General features: G+C 43.6%; 1 protein-coding gene across 1 annotated transcript in view; it reads left to right on the top strand.

Moving 5' to 3' along the window:
- LOC115339061 overlaps window positions 1-17,792 on the top strand; it is a 211,181-nt gene that overhangs the window by 40,549 nt on the left and 152,840 nt on the right. The window contains exon 2 of the mRNA XM_030008393.1: window positions 12,070-12,142. The gene's annotated coding sequence lies outside the window, so the exon portion shown is untranslated. The remainder of the gene's footprint in view (window positions 1-12,069; window positions 12,143-17,792) is intronic.

A 17,792-nucleotide genomic window follows, 5' to 3' on the forward strand; every position in this document is an offset into this window, starting at 1 on the left:
ATTATCACCTCTCTGATCCTACCACCATGCTAAGTGCTGCAATGGTGGTGCAGTTTGGAAAATGGTGCTGTCTTCTATTAAACGCAGGTATTTTTTTCTGTAATTCTCTTTAGTGTTGCCTTTAGAGGCCCCTCTATGTGGCTCCTTTCACTTCTAATTACTGCACTAGGAGATTACAGTGTGGTGCTGGCGATGGAGAGAGAGAGGAAGGGGGAGGAATGGGATGGTGGAGAGGGAAAGATTTCTGCGGTAATTTGCATTTAAAGCTGGCACTCAGCATTATATCTCCCTGTTCACCCATTGTCTATAAACATTTTAGCTCTTCCTTCTGCCTCATCAGAATGAATTAAGCATTTTCATTGCACCACCAGCCTAATTAGAGTCATTTACTATGTTGACACAAAGGGTTTTTTTATGAGCATCTCAGCTTTAATACACTACAGCAACATTGGAAACCTCCGATCAAAAGGTAAATGTTTGGGGGTCAGAGATATTTTTCAACATTCTCCCAAGAATACAAACAAGTTCCTGGAGAGGTGACGTGCGTGCTTGCAGCTCTGCTGGGGCCACGGCAAGTTTGCACCAGTGCACTTGCATGCTGCTTCTGTCTCCCAGTTGCACTTGTTGAACGGGGTTGGCTCGGTGCAGGGGTGGCTTTGTGTTCTGCAAGCGCCGAGCAGCACAAAGCATTTGTTGGGCGAGTGGGTGAAGTAAAAGGTCAAGATACTTGGCACGAGTGGAGGGGGCACAGAGATGGGCTACTCTGATTCGAAATGTCTGTGCAAGTTGAGCACATTTGACTTATGCTGCATCTCAGGGCTTCCTTGGACCTGGGGTCTCCACATGGGCAACCTGCACGCTGCGGTCTGGAGGTTTTAGATGGGTCTTGGTGTATTGTAGGCTGCAATATCAAATGAGACGATGCACAAGCCTCTTGCTCCCACCCTCAGGACAAGATAGCAGGACATGAAGTCTTCTGTTTTTTGGGCATCTACGTGCACACCAGGAACTAAAAGGAAGATTGTGTCCTTACTTAAAGCCGGAGGCACTGCTTTTGACTCTCTCCAGCCTGATTTTCAAACGTGTTTGTATTAGCACAGGAAAGTTGCATCACTCGCAACCGAACCCAAGAGAGTAAGAATGGGTTTCAAGTTGATTTCAAAGCGTTCCTCTTTCTGTCCTTTCTCAGTACGCATTTTCCCAGTGTCACTTCTCTTGTGCAGCAAAACTTTTTTGGTTTTGCCTGATTTAAGGGATTTAGAAACCCCTACTCAAGATCTCCTGGAGTTGGAGATTTTTCAGTTGTGTCTGAGGAAAGTACTCTTGTCACCATCTCTAGGCAGACTGCTCTTAGTACCTGACTGTGTGCATGCAGAAGTTGTACAGATTTGTAAAATAAAACTGGCTCGGCTGTACGGTATATCAGCATCTTGGAGCGTAGTCATCAATCACAAGAACAGAGATGTGCAAGGGCATGACATATGCAGGACAACCAAGAAAATCCTTCTATACTTGCATTTTCACTAGTCTCCAACTTGTCAGCAACATGTTTGATGGCTGTCCAGCAGACCTCTGGAGTCAAAGCTAACCTCGGGTCTGCTCTTATGTGAAGTTTCCATTCACTCCGTACTGGAGAAATACCATCCACCACGCAATCATAGATCCAGATGACTATAAAATTTATTGCCGAGAATCCTGTAAAGTGCAGATACCAGTAAAATGTTGTGGGACACCGACTATTTATTTCAAATTAGAAGTGAAGACCTTGGTTGTCAGACGCAACATGGACTTTGTGCTCCTGCAGCGGTGCAAAAGGTCTGAAACAACCAAAATGGGATATGCAAAGTATCAGGATTGCTGAAGAGGTATGGTGAGGGTTTGTCTGGTCCAGTACCCTCTGTCCAGCAGTGGAGTGGTCTCCTGACAAATACAGCAATTCTTTTTCTGTGTCTCTGTTTACTGACATTGCTTTATTATTCTGTCATCAGGTTTAGTGAGATCTTTTAGAAATAAGTAATAACTGTTAAGTGTGGTTGGTTTGTTTGTTTGGTTGGTTTTTTAAGGGATGGTTCTCAAATAACTTTTTATTGGCTGCAGACTGTCCTCATGCTGTTTGTGACCTTTTCCACATTACTTGAGCAAGATGAGCCCCAAGATGCTTGGGACAATCTATTGTCAACTTCACCCACTGTGAAAGCTCTTTCTTCCTGTCTTTGGCTTCCCATGTTGCAACCAGTTACAAATCTAGAAGGGGATGTTCCTTCTTATGCTGTGATAGTTCAGTTTCTTTAAGAGATTTTGGAGAGGGAAGTGGTCAGAAGCTTTTCAGAGATGCAAGTGTTGTCACAATAGTGTCACCTTTGTCTTGGATGAGTTAGTCACACCTCAAAAATCTACCATGGATCTTAAGAATTTGTGTAAGCGTACATAATTGCAAGTATTTTTTGCTAGCTATGTGAGTCATATTTACAAGTCTGTAGTCTGTGGGTTCAGCTTTGGAGCCCTTTTAAAAATTGCTGTGATATTTCATGCCTTGATCATGGCTGATTTCTTCTTGGATTCCTTCTATAAAGATGTACTTGCCCAAGGCAAGGAGGCCATCCTGTTGGTAAAGAAGCCTGGATATGCACAGAAATCTTTGCTGTAGGCTTGATCCTCAAAGTTTTGAACTGGAAATGTCCCCGGGTGATCTGGCTGTTCTGGTTTCTTGCAGTCATCAGTGCCACTATTGCAAGGAAATCCGAACAGCCATCTTACCAGAAATTTTGCAGATTCAGAAAGTTGTTTGTTGCCTTTGGAATAAAGAAATGGTTTGTAAAGCCATATTTGAAAATTGTGCAACAAAACATTTGTTGGAAATTTCATAATGAAGATAATTTTTTTTTTTAAAAAGGCAAATTTCATAGAATCACAGAATGGCTGAAGTTGGAAGGCACCTCTGGAGGTCATCTGGTCCAACCCCCCCTGCCCAAGCAGGGCCATCTAGAGCCAGTTGTCCAAGACTGCGTCCAGACATTTTTTTAATATTTCCAAGGATGGAGACTCCACAACCTCTGTGGGCAGCCTGTGCCAGGGCTCAGTCACCCTCACGGTGAAAAAGTGCTTCCTTATTTTCAGACATAAGGACCTTCCTGTGTTTCAGTTTGTGTCCGTTGCTTCTTGCCCTGTCACTGGGCACCACTGAAGAGAGTCTGGCTCCGTCCTCTTTGCACCGTCCCTTCAGGTATTTATATCCATTAACAAGATCCCTCTTCTCCAGGTTAAATAGTCCCAGCTCTCAGCCTTTCCTCGTATGTGAGATGCTCTGGTCCTGTCATCATCCCTGTGGCCCTTCCTTGACCTCTCTCCAGTGTGTTCATGTCTCTTTTGTACTGGGGAGCGTCATCTGCAGGTGCTGAAGTCATGTTCCAAGCAGGGGAACAACTTTAATAGCTGAGGTTTCTCCAGTAATCGTTGTCACAACCATGATCCACACCAGGAGATTTCTGGATAACATCTTAGAGCAGTTCCTTGCTCTGTGGTGTGCAGGTTTGTCTCTGAAAGCTGTGAGTCTTGCCATGTAATACTGGCATTGTGCTGCGACAATCCGTGCTATCAGCTACCCCGTGTTTTACTTTGTCTAAATACGATGTGTAGCAGATGGGAATTTAGAGTGGGGATGAGAACTTAGCTTTCTGGACTTCTAAGGAACTTTGGGGGTTTTCCCCCTATTTAAAACTATTCTTAAACGCAGTGTTTGCTTGGTCTGCAGGAATGACATCCGTTTCTTATTGATTTTAATGCTTTCTGTATGCGGCAGTGTTCATTTTCCTAGCGGTAGGTGCTTTTGTCCTTTGGAAAGAGAAGCAGAATGTCTTAATCTTCTAGGATCCTCGTGCCACTAGATCCTACGTAGTCCTTGCTCTGCATGTCCCCATTCCATGCAGGGACTCGATGGTGCTGCCATGGCCACTCCTCCACGGGGTCAGCGCTATCCTCGTCCCCATGAGCTGTGCAGCATGGCACGAAGCAAGGGGCACCCGCAAAGCAGACCTATAAGTTAAGAGAGGGTGAATTTATATGTCTTTATCCCCTCTTTGTGAGAGCTGTTGTTATCCTACACACTGCATAAAACCCATTTCTCCCCCTCCTTGAGTGCTGTGGTGGAGCTCTCGGTGTGTTCCCATGCATGCACGTATGTGTCCATGTGTAGGCACACATCAGCTGGCCGCAAGCTTGTTCTCTTCTATGAAATTAAATACTTATTTCCATAATCCTGCTAGGCCTATATAAAGCCTGATGCTTCCTCTGAACTCCTTAAACCAGTCGCTCCACTTAGACATTTTTGTGTCTTGTGCTTCCCAAGTTAGGCCCAAATTTCAGCCAGAACGAATGGTTCCTACAACGCAGAAGAGCAGCAGGATGGTCTGGAGGAAAAGCCAGATCTTATAAATACATCCCTGGGATCACCAAAGCCTCAGGCATCTCTAGCTACATCTGCATCTAGTAATTATTCTACAGACTACAAGAAACAGTCAAGTGTTGCTTCAATTTACGCTTTTTCCGTCCTCTCTGCATTTGTTTCTTAGTCAGAGACTAATGGGTAGAGCGCTGGACTGGAACCCAGGAGACCTAATTTATTTCAGGCTATGCTACCAGCCTGCTGGGGAGCTCTGACCAAGCCTCTTCCTTGCCTTTGCTGTTTCTTCCCCTCCGTAAAGCGGAGATAGCAATAGAGAACTTGTTTGTAAAGTTTCTGATAAAATAGCACCAAGTAAGATTATTAATAATGTAGTCCATTGCTATGAAAAACTGATTTTAGGCGCCAAATTATTAGAGGAGCTAGTTAGTTACTACGTTATTTAAGTGCTAGTAGTAAGGGGAGAAATTGCTTTTTCCTTTTTTTTTTTTTTTTTTTTTTGAACCAGACTGCAAACTGCTTTGAATGTCCACGGACCCAAAACTCGGCGCCGGAGCTAATGTGGCCGATAACAGAGCCTGGAGGAAGGGGAAGATGGAGGGAGCAAGGATGGGGGCTGAAGAGGAGGGGAAGGTGTTAGAGGGGGAATATTGGATGGGAAAATAGAGCAGAGTGGGCAGATTGGAGAGCGACAGATTGTGAAAGCGGGGGAGAGAGAGAGGGGAGAAGAGATCCTATTAGAAATACCATGTGTGTGCATGCATAGAGGGGTATGCATGCAGGGAGGAAGGGACGCGGTGTCTACTGTAATATTATTCAAGCAATCACATGTACTGTGTATTAGATAACTCTTCTGGTTGGTTAGCATTGTGAGGTCTGTAAACGTGTTTTGCTTTAATCCCAGACACATCACGTTTTTAATCTCAAACGCATCAGGCTTTTCCTGAAGGGTTTGGGGGATTTGTTTTTTCAAAAGCAGATAGATGCAAAAGTTCAAGATCTCCGCAGCTTTGGGGTGCTCCCGCTTTTGGCGATTTGGAGGGGATTGATCAGCCATCGGCTCCCTACAAGTGAACGACGAGGAATTTATTTTGCCTGGGAAAATGGCTACTGCCTTGACACAACGTGCACAGGATGACTTGGGGGGGGGGGGGGGGAGTTCGGTGGGAAATAGCCTCCTGGAAAATATGGCATTTTGAAAGTGGATTAGAAAGCCGCGAGTCCTTCTCCTAAATTGTTGAAAAATCAAACTTAAAGGGTCTGAATTAAACAGGCGAAACACAAGAAATGTCGAAATAGGGCTCAAAACTCCATATTGACACCATCAGCCTTAATTTACCCCAGAGTGCAGGAATAAAAATTCATAGAGACATGATGAAAGGCTGAGAGTATCAGACAGGAATCCAGAGACTTAACCCTGAATTTACTGTTCCTGCAATGGGTTTGCAGTCAGAATATTCTCCATTGTGCAGATGTAGATTCTGGGCTTGTATTTTTGTGATTGTTTGTTTGTTTAGTAGTTTATAGAATTTGCCATATATCTTAGAACCAGGGTAGATGCTGTTTACTGTCATTTATCTGCGTGTGTGTGTGTATGCATGCGCACACATGCACATGTCTTTGAGTGTTTTTTATCTCAGTATCATTCACAATATAAGCACATTAATTGTGTAGTTCTTACTCTCATGTAGGTTTTGAGCTAAAATGCTTTTTTGCAGCTCAGGGATGCAAATTTTACCCAGAATAACATTATTAAAAAAAAAAAAAAAATCTTCCTCCAAGTAGAAAAGAGAATTTGATTCATGTGGAAGGGAGATGAAGAGAATTGGCAAATTGTAGGCAGGTGCTGGGCAAGCTTCCTCCATATGAATTTGTTAATGCGTCTTAACCCTGACCTGCAACACCCTGTCTGGCTAATGCTGTGGCCTCTCATGACCAGGAATTGCAGACTGCTGAGTTGCATGGCACTGGGGTGGGGTTTTGTCTTTTTTTTTTTTTTTTTTTTTTTTTCTTTTTTTCCCCTGTACTTTAGGTTGCTGACTATGTTCCGTTTGTGACCCAGTTAAAATTTGAATCCAATTCTCTAAATTTTTTTGTAAGAGAGGAATTATTCTACTTTGTGTGCGTACATCTATGTTTGCATTTTGCCCCCTGTGAAGAGATTTCCACAGCACGTAGATGAAAATATATTATTTTGAAAAAGAGCCCCCAATATATATTTTTTCTCATCGAATGTGGCAGCTTAACACGTTGCCTTTCCTTTTCTTTTGTTGCTCTTTTAATTTGTAAATAGGTAATTATTTGTTGTGGTTTTTCTTCAGATTTGGGTAAATGAAATGTGTTACCCCGCAGAGCTCAGTGTTGCTATGCAGATTTCTGATTTTGATGGCAGAAACGTAAAGCCCTGAAAAGAAGGGCGGCATCTCTGCAATCCGGGAAGGCGCACACCAAATCGTTCTTGCGATTTCATCCTTCCAGCAGCGTTACCCAGCACGGGGCAAAACCCGAACGACTTGTAGAGTCCAAACAGGTGCTGAATGTTTGGTTGCAAATGAAAAGATTGAAAGTTGGGATAATGGTGTTAATAGAGGGATGACGTACACACAGCGAGTTTGCAGAGAAATTGCCTGTAGTCCTCCCAGAATACAACTTGCATAGGAAAGCATTGTAATTCCCCATTTTTGACGATTAAGTGGCATGCTGGAAAAGCAGCTATCTCTTTTTTTTTAACTATATACATATAAACCTACATAAATATGGGCATCATCCAGCAAAATAATAGAGAAACCTGCATGTTCGTGGAGTTTATATAATGGAAATTGATTCTTTTAGTTTGCAGTTAAAAATAATGCAGACTTTCCCCACTCAGTTATGCTCTGTCTCACTTCATTCCTCTTCCACTACTTTTTCCCCTTTTTTTGCTTGCAAGTAGCTGAATTGCACGTACAATGTTGGAAGTCAGTGTTGTCCCTACCCCGCTGTAGACTCTGCCTTTTTCTGCTCCTTTTTACTTCAGTTGCTGACAAAGACACAAGCCCAAATTCTGGGTGATTGCGTTCAGGTTTTCCACTCTACCCATCAGATATATTACTTACAACTATTAATAACTCCCCTCCAGGAGAGTCATAACTATCATGTAAATGCATCTTTCTCTGACACAGTTCTGTATACATAATACAAGAACCTGAGAGAGTTTTCTAAACAAGCCAGAGAACATGAGGAAAACGAATGTATTTTCCCAGGTTAGGTTGTAAGGGCTGAATTCACAAATGTGGAATTTTTTTGGCCAACAATTTTTCATTTATTTTTAATTTAATCACATGTTTTAGTTTGCAGGCACATTCTGAAAAATGATCTTTATAAAATATGCAGTCCTCTTCGCAGTCTTATTACATCACTACTGCACTGGGAGAAAGACATCTCTCTAAATTGAAAACCATTTCTAATGAATTGTTGTTTTATTTTAGGATCCCTTTACGTTTCCTAGAACATTTGGTCTGAGTTGTCTGTCTGAAGGAATCCTGATCTAACAAATCAGAGTAAAAAAAAAAAAAAAAAAATATTCCACAGCCCTTGACCTGGCTCACAGCAACTCCCTGTGTTATAAAACAAAGGGCTGTGGTGATGGGGGAGAATCCCACTGTGAAGTAGAAAATCAGCATTATTGCTTAGGAAAATCAGCATTATTGCTTAGCTGTGGATTTGGAATTAAATCGCACGTGAGATTTAAAAACTTGATGGAAATCTGTGACCTTCTGGCTTACCTATGACTGTAGTGGAAGACAGTGACCCTAGAAGAACATGATTTACTGGTGAAATAAAGTGAGCAGTAAAATCTGAGTAGGATGGGTTATTGTCAGTAAAAAGCATAAAGGCAAGAAAAAAAAAATCTAAACCCTAATTGCCAACGTAAGGAAATATAGAGGAGGAAAGAGGGAGATGAAGGGGAGAACAAGAGCATCCCCAGTGGCAAAATGGTTAAAAGAGATGACTAAAATCCAGCAAAAAATCAAGCAGTCAAGTAGTTAATTGACTTTGCTTTAATCAGCCCAATGAATATTCATTAGTGTGCTGGTCCTAATCATGGGGGCCATGTTGTCCGCATTTAGCAAGCGCACGCTCAGCATCATGCATGCCTCAACAGCTTCCCTTCCTCTCCGCACTGACATTAAATTTAGAGGCTTTGCGCCTTCCCAGCTCGCAGGGAGCGGGGATTGGCCCAGCTGCTCGGCTCCAAGATGCCATAGCAACCCCTGGCTCGTTGCCTTGGCAACATTTTTTTTTTTAATTTTTTTTTTTTTTTTGTAAGGGCCTGAGCCAGTAATCCATAGGCTTAACGTAGAAAATATGCCTTTGTGGGGCATGTGTATATAGATATATAGATGTAAGGGAGAGATTGAATGGGCGGAAGGCGTGTGTGTCTTCTATTGTGCGGCTTTAACGACGGGAGTGGGTTGCGGGATCTCCTCTGCGTTGTCTCGAGCTGTGTTTTGGGTTATGGGCTTTACATCTTTTTTTTTTTTTTTTTCCTTTTTTTTTTTTTTTTAAGCGCAAAATGCACCAGCTCCCTGGCTACGCAGTTCATTTCCAGACCCATCCAAAGGGAGGAGGAATATTTCTCTTCACCGTAATCCCCCCCTCCCCACCCCAGAAAGAAGCAGCGACTGCTTTAAGAGACATAGGACCCTATTATTCACATCGAGTTGAAGTTCCTCCTCCTGAAGGAGGTGGATCTGGAAATGAGCTGCCCCATAAATCAATGGAGAAGTGCAGGCATGAAACTGGAGTCACGCAGCGGTGAGTGCGTCTGCTGCTCCTCACGTTCGCCGCTGCTTTTCCCTTCTTGCGAGGGGGGGGAGGCTCCTGCCGGAGATTGGTTCAGCCAACGCAACTCCAATCCTGCCCCAGTCTGTTAATATTCCAGATGTTGCTGGGGAAAAGATGATGTCCTGATCCCGGTGTTTTAGGAGTAGCCTGTGTTTCTGCTTTCCTGAAAGCAAAACGTGAAAAAGCAGCAAAGTCCCCAGCTGTGTCGGAGTCAGCATTCCTAGCTTTAAAAATAGAATTTGAAAGAAAAAAAACCCTAATATATTCAGAATGCCTGCAAGGAATTTTGGAGCTGGGAAATCCAAATGGTTAATGTTGTTTTGTAAATAAAGCTCATCCCTTAAAAAAACCAAAAAAAGTCCTGACCCAGTGAGGCATCATCTCCAATGGAACAAAACAGCTGCAGGGGGAAAATGCGCAAAAACAACCCGTCCTCTTTGGACTCGGGCTGTGAGTGTGCGAGGTGTCTTGTAAAACACTCAGTGTAAAGATGAAAGCTGCACAGGAATCCAGAAATAGTACTGCAGAAGATTAAGCAATAGGTGCTTTCAAAAAGGCATTAGTAATTTCCTAATATTCCCTTCTATCGTGGGTCTTTTTTTTTTTTTTTTATAGCTCTTAAGATAGAGCAGAAGTGGCTACAAGTGAAAAACTAATTCAGAAGCTGTGAGAGGAATTGGGTTTGGTCTCTACGAGAGTTTTTTTTAATGTTTCTATTATCATTATCTTAAATTATTCAAAAGTGTCATTTTGCGCTCACGGTGCAAGCACATGGTTTAATAAAAGCACATGAAGAAGGATCCTCCTTATTTCAAAAAAGAAAAAGGGGGAGCCCTGTCCTCACTCCTGCCATCTGTAATGGGAACGGTCCTGCTGGTTCAGTGTCGTGCCCGGAGGGGAACACGGCATGGCAGAAGGGACTGATTTTTTTGGCCCATCAGGAAAATGTTTTGCAATGATGCTAAAAATTCAGGAATATTTAGGGCTGGTTTCCAGAGCAGTTGTAGGGCAGCATAGGAAAGAGTAAACTTTATTTTCCCCCGGTTCCCACGTACTGAATGGCACCAAAACCCCATTAGAGGTCTGCGCAGCATATGGAGGGTTTTGGGCTCGGGATGGCATATTGTGTGTTGGCTAATGGTCCAAAGACTGGTTCTGGCCAATGTGGGTGGGAAATTGTTTCTCAACATCTGCACGTAAGAAGATCAAGTTAATCAGCCTCTGATTCCCCGTCAAACAGAACTACTGTGGTTTTCAACATTTCTAAGTGTGAAAGGAAGAAATCTGCCACCCACGACCAAATGTCAAAATTGAAGGCTGGTGGCTTGATCTCCAAGGTCTTCAGCAGCTCCCATCTGGCTCGGGCAGCCCTGCTGCCATCCTGAGCACAGATCGCTGAGGGTCATTTCTGGCATGAAGAAAGGGAGACTGGGGCGGCGAGAGGGGTTTAGGATACCTTTTAGGTGTTTGTGGGGTTTTTTGTTTTATTTTGTTTTTTAATAAAATGAAATCCACCAGTAATTGTAGCTGCAAGAGGGAAGAGAGGAATTGTGAAATGCATGAATCGAGAAAGGATGCTTTAAATCAGCTCTATTGGAGTCACTGGTAAAGATCATTTTATCCCAAGAAGCATCGAGGCAGAAGGACTCATAGGATCTGAGAGTGGCAGAGCACTGATGTGAGACAAAGAGCTCCTGGGGAGGGAGTGAGGAAGAAAAAGTAGGTTAAAAAAATATTTACAGTGAATTTCCAGGAGAAATTTTTAATCTTGATAAATCCATCTTTCTAGAAAAGTTATTTTGGGAAACCTCTCAAATGTATTTAAGAAGCCCAGACCAAAGTACTCTAGAGAAAACCATTTATGTAGCCCTACTGAGTAGTATTCATTAAAAAAAAACAAAAACAAAAACACCCCAAAAAAACAAAAACAACCCCCACCAAACAAAAACCACCATAATGGGAATAATTTTTTTTTGTAATCATATTTTGTTGATTCAAGTCCCTGAATGGAGTTTCTCTGCTTCCATCAGGTTAAACTTTGAGAGCTGTAGGTGGTCCATTGAAAAGACACGATCAATTAATTTTATATGGGGAATGTACAATCAAACACTGAGCATCAGGACACCGTCCCATGGGCTTGGTATCTCCTCTCGGTGCTTTCCTTTGGTTTGAACATAATTTGCGCTGGTGTAAATGACTATAGGATGCATGGAGGTGAAGGACAGGACCCTTCAGCTTGGAAATGAGCGCGGAGGAGAAATACAAGGCAAGGAGCACCCGCTCACAAGGGAAAGCAGCACGGGCTGCTCAGAGGATTCACCTCTGCTCCTTCACTCTGCGCTCAGAAATGGTCGAGTAGTTTGCCATAGTGTTGGTGGAACTGGGGGAGAGTGCCTTGATTCATATGAGCGATCGTCCTGGAAGTTGTGCTGATGGTACCTGGAAATTCATCTTTTGTTAACCTTGTGTTGTTATAATTGTCCACTCGGGGAGCAGAAAAAGATACTGAGTTTGGTGATAAATTTCCCAGGTGAATATGATGAGATGTCCCAGAGCAGTTCTGGAACTCAGTTTCAACTGTAGCAAACGGTGAGGAAGGAAGGGGCTGGAAGGAGAGGAACAATACTTCAAGTGACTAGAGATCAGAGCGCTAACATCCAACAAAAATGAGGCTATACCTGTGACAAATATTTTTTTGTAAGTTTAATCTGATCAGCTGTAATACTAAGCAAAAATCAAAATAAACCATAAGACAAATAGAACCTTTTAAAAATGGTATGCTGATGTAATTGATTCTTCTGGTTTGTTCTTACAATTTTTTTTTTTCTTTTTTTTTTTTCTAGCTACAAAAAGCCCAGTGAAGCAATCCCTGCTGAGGGAAAAGAAACCCCCAAGCCCAACCAGCCAAAATCTAAGGTAAGCATCGATTAATATTTTTTTCTTCATTCTTAAGTTGTCAGTAACTCACGTTTCTTTAAATGGATTCTAACCTTGGAGTACGACAGCGTTGTATCTGCTGAACCACAGAGCCAGTGTCTGCACAGAAACATGCTTTTTTTTATTAGTGATGCAAAACCAGGGAAATATTCCTCCCCAGGTACGCCCGTTAAAGGTAAGCACACCACGCAGGGTGCAGATTTGATACGACTACTCCTTCCACACAAAGGCTGCTTAGAAAAGCACGAAGCATCACCGCTGGTACCATTTCACGGCCGGTGCCTTCAATAAAGCTGAAGGCAGAGCAGGCAGGGAGCTGGAGGTCAAGGGGCAGCCTCGGCTCGATGCATCCCACAGCCTCCCTCCAAATATTACCTGCCTAACCTGCGATGTTTTCGCAGTGAGGCGGCGCGCAAACCAATCCCCCTCTGCGATTAAAGATGGAAAAATCCCTTCTTTTATGCAATTGTTTCTTTTCTCGTCTCTATTTTTGTCATTGGCTGACAGGGTGGGAAGAGAGGAGGAAAGGATGGGGAGGGAGGTACCAGGGAGAGGAAAACTACCACCAGATCAGGCAATTGAAGTGAGAAGGAAGGAAAGGGAAGGGAGAAGGAAAAGGAAGGAAAAGAGATGCTAATTCCTGAAGCTGCCCCCTGCGAACAAGAGTTCAGGCTCCTTTACAGGTGCTCGAGCTTGGTGAGTTTGTGTCAGGATCATAAAGCCCAAACTTGAGCAGGTTTCTCTTCCAAGGAGGGCTCATCCTCGACTTGATTCAGCAACACCAAGCAACGTGCTTCTGAAAACACAACCCAGCCATGGTGGCTGGTGCAAGGCTGCTGCACCGTTGGATGTTTTATCCCAAACTCCCGGGGGCATCAGCCAGATGGGCAGTTGCTACCGTGCCTCCCAAGCGATGCTGATACCGATTGCAAACAGAGTTCAGGCTGGGAATAAGGAATGGGTTAGTCTGTGCCCAGCTGCCTTCCCTCCGCCATGGCGTGCTCCAAGCAGGGAGGCAAAACCAAAGGTGTTACCTTCCGCTTGCGAACCATGGCAGTGCTGCAGAGATCTTGTGTTTGGTGGTTTCCTGCTGAAATTGGAAGGAGGCCCAGTGCTTGTCTTAGATTTGCTGATTTAGGAAGTTCTCTAGAGGTCAGGATTTCAGAGAAGTTTGGGGTTTGGCTTGGAAGGGTTGGCTTTTTCAATGAGAACCCAGCTACTGCACAGCTCGCTGCAAAGTCTTGAATCAGGAAGAATACGTTTTGTTAAATTGTTCTGCAGAACAATGATTTTGGAAAACAGAACGGCAGCAACCAGAAAGAAAACCCCAACAAACAAAATAATATTTATTTCTGCCATGGCAGCTCTGTGAACTGAAAATGGGATGTTTTGTTTTGCTGGGCTTGTACACAGAATGTGATTGTATCCAGTTGCAGACAAAAAAATATGTCTGGGCCTTGGAAGGGGGAAGAGGAGGGTGGGAAGATCTATGTCTGCAGAATCACTGATGCAGGAAGATGCAAGTGCTGTGTTGTGTCTAGTTGCATCATGTGTGAATCCATCAGCGACTTAAAGAAACAGCAAACTCGGTGCAACCTCTTACCGTGGTTTTTCCATCTGCTCCCTAATCTGCTGGTGATGAATGTTCAGCTTTGCTATCTCCTACCCTCGAGAAGTCCTTTGTGGGAGCTCCTGGTGATTTTTCTTAGCTGAAAAAATACCCAAGAATGTCTGCAAACTTTTGTGAAAAAACCCTTGTCAAATTGTTACAGTGGTATGGTGCTCTGTCGTTATCTCAGCAAAAAGTAACGCTAGATTTGTTACTGACTTTCTTAGAGTGCCTTTTAGGTTTTTTTGTATCCTGACTTTAACACTCCAGTAAAATGATAATTATGGGTGGAAAGGCAAGTGTTTCAACAGGTAGTTTGGACCTTTGGGTGCAGGTGTGGGACTTGAGACTGTAATGTGCTGATTGCGAGGTCATAGCTACTCTGTGAAACTGCTGATTGAGTTTAGTCTTAGGAAGAATTGTCCTCCTAAACCTCCGTGCATGGTTTAGCGTTTTACCCTAAACCAAATCCTTCTCTCTTACGTTGCTTATTGAATCTCAGGAGAGCTGTCTGCCTCCACAAGGAATCTGTCAGCCTACTACCAACAAGCTCATATCCATGCCTTGACCTGCTCAGGGACTGACCGTTTTCATTTTTAGCCTAGTTTTTTCTCAGGAAAGCAGTTCTGTGCCATCCCAAGCAGTGTGTAGGCGTCTCTGTCTATCAGTTTCCATAATATTTTTCAAGCCTGTCAGCTAATTTCTATCAGTTTAGACAGAGGTGGAAGTCTCAATATTTAATTCCTATGAGTTTTCCAGCATGGGCAGTGGGGTAGAATGGAGATCCCATCTCTTCTCCCCCCTGAAGGGTAGGGAGCTGCATAATTTATACCTCTATTATACATCAGAGACCCCACCTTGGTTGTCTACCTCAGCAGCAGGTATTTTGAAAAATCAAGCAGAAACACCACTAGTTCGTTTATTTGCTATTTGCTCGCTTACCCATTGAAGGATTTGGTTTTTGAAGTGAGCCATGGAGTGGTGACCACCAACCAACACGACGTTTCTGTGGAGCTTTGGCTCTGTTGTGTGCTGGGCAGGTCTCAGCATGGGGGGGGTTGGTGAGTGGGTGGTAGGAGCTGGGTCAGAAAGCTGGGTGCTTCTCTTTCTGCCTGCCCCAGGATGTCCTTTCCCAGACAATACAAAATCTTCATTTGTAATGATTACAAAAACCTTTTTTAATTGACATCTGAAATACAGCCTTAATTACTGTGGGTGGTTTCAGTATTAGTCGCGTTGGTACCGCGTTGATTTTGGTCATTGTACAGGAACACCTATGATTTCACTGGCCCGTAACGAGAGCAAGGATAGTGCTTGACACAGCAGAACCCTCCAAAATGTTTTGCAATGACAACTGGGGCCGTCCTGCCTTTGGTCTGTAGTAATTACGGGAATAGTATGTAAATATGAGACGATGACATTGCTCTGATGTTAGGCAAGCTTTGCGCCACTGAAACTTTACACTAACGGCTGCATGGAGAATGACTTGGGTAAGACAAGAAAGAAGCTGAAAAACTGTTCGCTGCTACCACAGAGGTCCTATGGCGGTTACACATCCACTCCATTGTGCTATCATTTGTGCACACGAGTATATTACTATAGAAGGACTGTTGTATTAGCAAAGGCTATCCTCAATGGTGGTAATTTGGTTTTGTCATGGTAATACAATGCCGATACACTGCAGACACAAAAGTAAGTTCTGCATGGCTTGGCAAAGAGATTTTCACATAGCTGCTGGGTGAGTCCATTGGTTTCTCAATGTTCCTAAGCAGGAATGGGTCAATGGTAATTTTTAGGAAGTTAGATGCCCCTTGCTGAGCTTGTCTGACTATAAAGTGCTGCACAAGACATGCAACGTACATAGCATCCTCAGCTCCTCTGTGTAACTTGCAGACTGTTAAAACTGCACAGCAGGAATGAGGACTCTTTTAATCCACTGAATTTGCTGTTTAGCATGACCTGAATAATCCGGTAGGGCTAACGTGATCTTCAGCACTAGCACTCAACTGCCTGTTGTCCTCTTTGAAGCTGCAGGATATCAAAAATATCTGACTGGTTTGGACTGAAGAAAGTTGCTTGGATAGTGTCTGTGTGTAATTTGTTTTTCAGTGGCATTGTTCCAGGCTCTGCTATTCTCGATGCCAGTAAGTCTCTGTTTCTGTGTGAACTTTTGGATAGGATCTCTCATGATCATGCTACTTCTTCTGTTGACCACAGCTGCCTGTTCATCATTACTTCCTTTATGTTTTCTCTTTGGTGGGAAATGAAAAGCAGAGGAGGTCAGAGCCAGTGTAGGAAAGTTAAAAATGTGTCAGTAACTGCCTAGCAGGAGGCAGACTCCTTTCTCCAGATTGCTGGATACATGAAGGTAGAGCCTTGATTGGTGTAAATTGCCATAGATGAGAAAGTACTCTTATTCACTCAAATTTATAGCAGCTATATGGATGTCTAAATTCTTCCCGCTGTTCAGCAGCACCATGACCAGCAGCAGCACAGCACTGGCAGGATGATGGATGTGAAGAATTGGACCAAAATGTCTTTTCCCGTGGCTGGTGATCTTGGTGGTCAATGTTTGGTTACATCTTTCCACACACAGTAACTGGCTGAGTTGTGTGTATTCTTCCTCTCCAATCTGCCTTGAAGAAATAATCACGTGGGAAAGGGAGGTCTATTTTTGGGAAGGGTCTCCTGTTACTCCAGAGCTCTATGGCTCTGTCTGACTTGTAATCTACCCAGTCCTTTCTATCACTAATGTTAAGAGCTTCTCTGGGGTTATGAGAAAAGGATGTTGATAAGGCAAACTTTCAAACCTAGCATCCTTAAGAGGGCATCCAAATGCTGCACTGTACAAAGGAATTGAAATTAGCTCTAAATGCAGTTGGCTTTACCCGCTTTATGAAAAAGAGAAATATATTTTAAAAGGATATGTTTCATGTAATCATGCTGGGTTTATCAAGTGCAGAAAGATGTCTCCTAACAATACCCAGGAAGATTACAATTGTCAATCAGAGCAGAGGTCCTGTTCTTGCCTCTTTGCCTCCCTCCCCTGCCGCTCTGCTTTTCCTGGGCATAGCAGCACTGAACAAGGCAGAGAGTGTAAAGAACTATTTAACCATCAAAAGACAGTGCCAGCCAAGCATGGCACTGAATTTCAGCTCCTAAACATGCCAATAATGACGTTTTTAAATGGAGAAACGTGCACAAAAGCAAGAGTGGAAGCCATCCTGTGTGGTCTCGTGAATGGTACACGCTCTCCTTCTGGGGATTCTCAATAGCACGAGGGCTGCTGCAAAGTGGGCAAAACCCTTCTTGAAGCTTGAAGGGCTCCTGGAGCTCTTCAGCTCATTGCAGGATCCTCAGAAGCCCTCAGCATCCTCCTCCTTCTGGCACGGCAGGGTCGATAAAATCAGATCAAGGCTTAGCATTTCTAAACAAAAGGGAGTGGTTAAATGGGCTTTTAAACACTGGAACCTGTCCAGCTTGTTGGGAGGCAAAGCCTGGAGAGGCGGGGGTGAGGAGAAAGCGCAAGGTGCCAAACTCGGAGTAGAGTGGCACTTGTGAGCAAAGTTGTTGGAAAGTCATTTTGTTGCTTGTGTTGTGCAGTGTGTGTGTGTGTGTGCGCGCACAGAACAGATTGGCAGACGCCTGTGCCCACGAAGGCGGGCTGGGGGCCGGGGGGAGGCTGCTTTGGAAAGGTGCCAGTTGTTCCATGGGCTTTATGCCATCAGGATTTTTTTTTTTTTTTTTTTTCTCCTTCCCTTCCTCCCCATCCCAGCCCCCAAACGCACACGAACAGGCTGGCAGGAAGAGCATGCTGAAAAGGATCTGACAGTTTGAACAACACTCGATGACTTAGTTTGTTTTCTCTGACTTTGCGCCAGCAAGCAGGTCTACGGATGAAAGACTTTATTAGGCTTTTAAAGCCACTGACACAGGTCTTTCTTTGACCTGAGGTACTTGAGAAGAAATGAAAACAACGTGTAACTTTCATGGAGTTGAAAGACTGCCCAAATCGAAGAA

This window comes from Aquila chrysaetos, chromosome 3 (assembly GCF_900496995.4).
Source record: "Aquila chrysaetos chrysaetos chromosome 3, bAquChr1.4, whole genome shotgun sequence".
NCBI classification, from domain to species: domain Eukaryota; kingdom Metazoa; phylum Chordata; class Aves; order Accipitriformes; family Accipitridae; genus Aquila; species Aquila chrysaetos.